The sequence below is a fragment of the Fukomys damarensis genome, unplaced genomic scaffold (genome assembly GCF_012274545.1).
Source record: "Fukomys damarensis isolate Sample0158 unplaced genomic scaffold, DMR_v1.0_HiC HiC_scaffold_37, whole genome shotgun sequence".
NCBI lineage: Eukaryota > Metazoa > Chordata > Mammalia > Rodentia > Bathyergidae > Fukomys > Fukomys damarensis.
In genome coordinates this window covers 1904167-1910771 of record NW_022900949.1, presented here as the reverse complement: position 1 = coordinate 1910771, position 6605 = coordinate 1904167, and positions in this window count along the sequence as shown.

Genomic DNA, 6605 nt, shown 5'->3' with positions numbered 1-6605 from the left:
GGGGGCTCCACGCCTCCAGGCCGCCTCCAGCCCGCTGCTCCGCAGGCCCCATGGCTGCCTTCTGCGGGGCCTCCGCCCCGAGGTCCTGTCCTCACGCTCTGCCCACCTCTTCTCCCCCTGCCTCTCTCCATTCTCAGACTTGTGTCTTCCAATGAGCCTGGCTGGCTCGTCTGTGTCTCTGCTGCGACCAGCCTAGTATCTCTTAATGTTTGTTTAATGTACTCTCTCAGTCTATGCATCTCGTTCCTCTGTGTAACCGAAAAACTCCTATTCATCCGTCAATGCCCATGGCCCATATCCCTCCTCCACGAAGCCTTCCAAGCTTGAGTCCTTACTCCCCCACTCTGGACTCCTTTAACTGTATTCCTTCTGGTTGGCCCTGAACCCAGCTCTGACCACCGTCCTCCAACACAGCCTGTCAGACAAGTCCCCAAGGCCATGCCTTGCATACCTGCTTGCTGTGTCCCCAGCGCCCAGACCAACATGCCAACTGAGTCCTACAGTGCCCCCTCCCTGACCCGCGCTCACGAAGGAGGCCCATAAACGCACAACGCATCCCTCCGCTGCTAACCTCTAGCGTGAATGTTCAGCTCACTTGAATGTTCTGTGCCTCAGTTTCTCCACCTGCAGAAGAGGGATACTACCAGGAGCTGCCCACAGGGCTGCCGAAGCTGTGAAACGCATCAACTCTGGGGGCCGGGGATTTAGCTCAATGGTTCCGCTCCCTGCGAGGGCCCGGATTCGATCCCTGGTATAAAAAAAAAATGGAGACAGGTTCTCACTACATTTTAATTTTTGAATATATGAGTTAATTAATTATATTTATTTTGTGGTACCAGAGATTGAACCAATGGTGTTTGCTCTGAGCTACATCTACAGCCCTTCCTTCAATTTTTTTTTTTTTTTTTTGGTTGTACTGGGGATCGAACTCTGGCCCCTGTGCTTGCAAGGCAGGTGGCGGTACCGCTGAGCTAAATCCCCAGCCCCCCTTTCTTCAATTTTTAAAAAATGTTTGAGGGCTGGGGATTTGGCCCAGCGGTGCCGTCGCCTGCCTCACAAGCTCAAGGTCCCGAGTTCGATCAACTCGAGGTGATCCTCCTGCCTCAGCCTCCTGAGTGCTGAGATGATGGCATGCGCCCCCGCTCCTGGTTTTGTTACTTCATGTTTCCTGTGCCTGTCGTGGTCCCTGTGGACACCATCCCGCAGTGCCCCGCAACGGGTGCTATGCGCTATCTGTGTGCTTCCTCCGGCCCTGCCGTGTTGAAGGACACCGCGCGGCCCTGGTTCCTCCAGCCCAGGTACCAGCCTCTCCTGCTTCCTCCGCTACCGGCCGCCGCGGCTTCTCCCCCGCCCCCCAGGCCCTGGCAGTTCTTGCCGTCACCAGCAGGGGGCTCGGGCTCGGGGCCGACAGCCGGCCCCTCAAGCCCGCGGTGGCCCTGAGGCTTCTCCGTTCAGCGCCCCCTCCTGGTCCTCTCTGCGTCCTACACTCGCTCGGGCTCCCTGGGCCCGGATTTCTTTCAGAGGTGGTCCTAAACCAGGCAGGGGACGGCTCTGGGCTGCCCTGTGCCCGTCGCTTCACGTGGCTATCACAAGGGCCCTTGTCACTGGGGGTCTCATCTGCAAGGACAGCCACCGACGCGGCCACTTGGCGGACCACATCCCGGAAGGCCGGGCCTTCATCCACCACGTCACCCCATCCCTGTCTCCCCTCCATCCTGGCACCAGGGCCCAGCATCTGCCTGAGTCGGGGCGCACTGTGGGGAGATCCCGGAGCATGGGGACCTGAGTGGGCCGGGTTTGGAAGCCGTCTGGGGAGCTGCGGTTCAGCGCCAGCCAAGACTGAGGGTGCGAGCCGGGCCAGGCATCAGGAGGACAGGAGGACCGGCAGGATCCCGATCCAGCCAAGCTCAGGGTCCATGCAGGTCAGCCACTCCGCAGGGGACAGCGCTGGGGGCTACCTCGTTGGCCACAGCTTCCAGCAGAGGGAGAAGCAAACCCAGATGGGGCCTTTGCACTGAGCTCCAGCCCCACTCCCCCGTCCCTTTTTTTAATGTAGAGGTTTTTAAATTTTCATTTATTTATTTATTTTTTGAGACAGGGTCTCACTATGTAGTTGAGACTGACCTGGAACTCACTATGTAGCCCAGGCTGGTCTCGAACTCACAGCGATCCTCCTGCCTTAGCCTCTCAAGCCACTATGCCTGGCTTCATTTATTTGAGACAGTGTCTCACTAAGCAATTCAAACTAGCCTTGAACTATGTAGCTCAAGCGGGCCTCAAATTTGTGGCAATCCTCCTGCCTCAGCCTCTCAAGTCTGGGATCACAGGCGTGTGTGCTACCTGGCCCCTGGCCTGGCTTTTTTTTTTTTTTTTTTTTCTTTTTGAGACAGGATCTTGCTGTGTAGTTTGGGATAGCCTTGAATTCACTATGTAGCCCAGACTGGCTTTGAACTCCTGGGAATCCTCCTGCCTCTCCAGTTTGGGAATTACAAGGCTGGGATTACAGGTGTGCGCCACCACACCTGGCTTTTTTTTTTTTTATTTTGAGATGGAGTCTTGCTAAATTACCCAAACTGGGCTCAAATTTGCAATCCTCCTGCCTCAGCCTCCTCAGTGCTAGGAATACAGGCGTGCACCCCCACGCCCTGCTCAGACTGTGGATCCTGCTGTATCTGTTCCCCACACTTGAAGCAGGTGTCATCACACCCAACTCCTCTTTGTCACCAATGTCCTATCACCTGGGACAGAGTCTGATACTACAACACAGTGTGGGTACGCAGGAAACTCGGGCTGTGTCCTAGCTTGGGAGTGCTGCTGGGTGACCTTGGGACTGTAACTTAACCTCTCTGTGCTCCCCCTTTCCTTCAGTCTCAGGAATAAGAGAACTGGGCTGGGAGTAGTAGCGCATGCCTGTTATCCCAGCATTCACGGGCTGAGGCAGTGGGGATCCGTGGGAGTTCGAGGCCTGCGTAGGCTATGCAGTGAGTCCCTATCTCAAAAACCAACACAAAAATAAGAAATGAATAAAAAGAGCTGTAAGTGTAGTTCAGTGGTAGGGAGCCTCAGAGTTATATCCAGGAGAGAGAGAGAGAGAGAGAGAGAGAGAGAGAGAGAGAGAGGCTAAATCCGTGGGCATCAGCCCTTGGCAGAAAAGGGAAGGAAATCTAAGGCTGGAGGAAGCTACAGAGTGGTGTTGCGACCTGGTTCATGTTGGCTGTAAAGAAGGTTGCAAGGAACCACTACATCTGGGCAGGGTTTTGAGAGCGGACTAGGAGTTTGCTAGGTGTACTCAGTCCCTCAGGGCTGGGATGACAGGGAAGCACAGTGTGGCCTTGACTGGTGCAGGAATCAGGAGCAAGGGCTGGAGCAGAGGCTGCTTTGTGCAGCTAGGTGACCCTCACCGAGCTTGCGTCCTTGGGCACTGCTGGAGGCTGGAACTTTACCAGGGCCCGGCATGGTGGGCGCAGAGGCTGAGGCCCAAAGGGACCCAGCTTTCCAAATGAATGCTTTGTGCATAGTGGACTCCAGAAAAGAACAGTTTCCCTAAAAAGTACCAATAAACTCAATGAGGAAAAAAAAATTAAGAACAGTTTCTTTCTGTGTTCAAGCAGAGGGTAGGAAGGTGTGGGCACACCACGTATGCCTGGGGCCAGGGAGCTCAAGGGTGAGAGCAGGCCCAGTGAATGGGACTTGGAAGCCTTTGCTGGTGCCTCACTGTTCGGCCTTGGCACAGAGCTGCACCGGAGCCCTATCTATTTAGAGACAGGATCTTGATAAACTGTCTAGGCCCAGCTCAAATTCAAGAACTTCCTCACTTGGTGTGGTGGCGCATGCCTGTCATCCCAGCACTCAGGAGGCTGAGGTAGGAGGATCGTGGTGAGTTCCAGACCAGCCTGGACTACATAGTGAGTTCCAGGTCAGTCTCAACTACATAGTGAGACCCTGTTTCAAAAAAACAAACAAAGAAAAATTTCATGATCTTCCTGCCTCAGCTGCTCAGAGAGCTGGGATCACAGACATACACCACCAGGCATACTCAGCTTACCTGGTCACTTCTCAGGTTTGGCTTCTTCCCAGGGAATAATCACACTTGTAGTTAAGTGCTTATCTTCATCATTTTTGGTGCAAAATCCATCTCCCTAGCTGGAGGGGAAGCTCAGTACCTTGAACCAAGCAACCTCTTTGTACTTCCCTTTCCTTATCTAGAAGAGGAAAGCCGGGCTTGGTAGTGGCCGCCTGGAGTTCAGGCTGTTCCAGAAGAGGCTGAGACAGGAGGGTCACTCAGACAGCCTGCCTAGCATGCTTAAGGTCTGGGTTCCCCCTAGCAGCCCAACACAAACACACAGGTTAAAGTTTTACCAAACCCATCCAATCCTAAAGAAGGCAGGAAGAAAGCTGGGATCATTTGCACACACCTGTGACCCCAGCACTTGGAGGCTGAGGCGGGACGATTGCAAGTTTGGGTCCAGCCTGAACAATTTAGAGACTTAGGAAGACTCTGTTTCAAAATGAAAACACATTTAATGAATAAAATAAATAAGTAGCTGGGCGTGGTGGCGCACGCCTATAATCCCAGCACTCAGGAGGCTGAGGCTGGAGGATCACTGAGTTCCAGACCTTTCTGGGCTACATAGTGAGTTCCAGGTCAGTCTCAACTACACAGTGAGACTCTTTCTCAAAAAACAAAAAATAAATAAAATAAGTAAATAAACAGACCAACTAGCCCAGTCAAAAGACAAAGACAGGGGCTGCAGATTTAGCTTACTGGCACCATGCCCGCCTTGCAAGCACAAAATCCTGAGTTTGATCCCCAGTAATGCGGAAAAAAAAAAAAAAGACAAAAACAACAGAATACTGCAAACATTTTATATTGCTTCCAAGAGACACATTTCTATAAAAATACAGAAAGATGTAAGGTAAAGAATGGAAAACTTCAGCTGGGTGTGGTAGAGCATACCTGGAACCCCAACGAAAGGGAGGCTGAGGCAGGAGGATCTTGAGTTTGAGCCCAGCCAGAGTCTTAGCAAGACCTTGTCTCAAAATAAAAAAAATAAATAAAAGGCCTCGGGATGTAGCTCTATGCAAAGGCCCTGAGTTCAATCCTCAGTATTGAAGAAAAAAAGAAGCCTGGGGATTTAGCTCAGTGGTTCCACTACCTTCCTTGAAAGTGCGAGGTCTGGAGTTCAATCCCCAGTACCAAAGGGGGGAATAAAAAAGGATTACCTAAAGAAGAATTGGTGCATCCTATCCCAATAATAACCAAATAAAGTTCACTGAAGGCCAGGGACAGAGGTAAAGACAGGCGCGTCCTAACAACAGAAGTTTCATTTCCCCAGAACAGTGTTCAGCCAGTGCTGTGGCCCCCAAATATATGAGGAAGGGCCCAGCATGTGCCCCGTGCCTGCCTGCACAGCAGCAGGTTCCTGAGGGTCAGCCATGGGAATTATTTCATTTACATATCCTTTTGGGGGGCATTGGACAGAACCAGGACTTCCACGTGACAGGGGAGGGCTCTGACACTGAGCTGCACCCCAGCCCAGCCATTATTATTGTTGTGTTGGCGTTTATATTTGTGTATTTTAATTTATTGCTTATTTTACCTTTTTTTTTTTCTTTTTTTTAACAGTACCAGGGATGGAACTCAGGACCTTGCACATGCAAGGCAGGCTCATGCTGCTGAGCTAAATCCCCAGTCCTTGTTTATGGCTTACTTATTCATTAGTTTTGTTTACTCCAGTTCCTCCAGCCACCCTGTAACAGGTGCCAGTGGATGACAAGCGAGTTTACTGGGAGGATGAACACTCTTGAAATGTAAGTGGGGTAAGGTGGCGCCTGCCTGTGTTCTCAGAACTCTGGGAGGCTGAGGCAGGAGGATCCCAAGGTCGAGGCCAGCCCGGGGAACTTAGCAATTTAGTAAGACCCTGTCTCAAAATAAAATGTAAAATAAAACAAAATTCCTGCCAGGATAATGCACAATATGGCGGAAGGGCAAAGGAAAGGAAGAATTACCATCCAGGAAGGGTTAAAGACAGGATCTGAGACAGAAGGGATTTGTTTCAAAACAAGCCCCATAAAGGCCGCCCTAATGGAGGGTGCCACCTTCTCCGGGGCTGGTACCTTATCGCTCTCGGGCAGGAGGAGCTGGGAGGTGCCAGCGTTCCGGGCGGCCTGATGCCTCTGTAGGGGCAGGCAGTTGTTATTGAGCGCCTGTTGTATGCACCCGGTAACCTTTCGGGAACAGGAGGGGGAAGGGTTGGCTCCGCCTCGGCCACTTCTTTGAGAGGACTTCGGAGTGGGACATTGGGGCGTCCGGGGTTGCCCTGTCCCTCAATCCCAACTGCCCAGGGCAAAACGAGTTGGCACAGCCCTCTCACCGGACCCCAAGCTAAGAGTGGATGCGTAGCCCGTTTTTCTGAAGAGCAGGGTGAGGCGCACCCCGCAGCGGGGGGGGTACTGGAAAGGGGCTGCGCAGCGATCCAGCCCGGCGATCCAGCCCGGCGCCCCCCTCCCCCGTTCCCGAGACTTCGGCCCCTTTAAGCACGCCCCGCGGAACCAAGCAGGAAGGGGGCGGTACCTGTGCGCGGGACGGACGTGCGTGAGAGCCA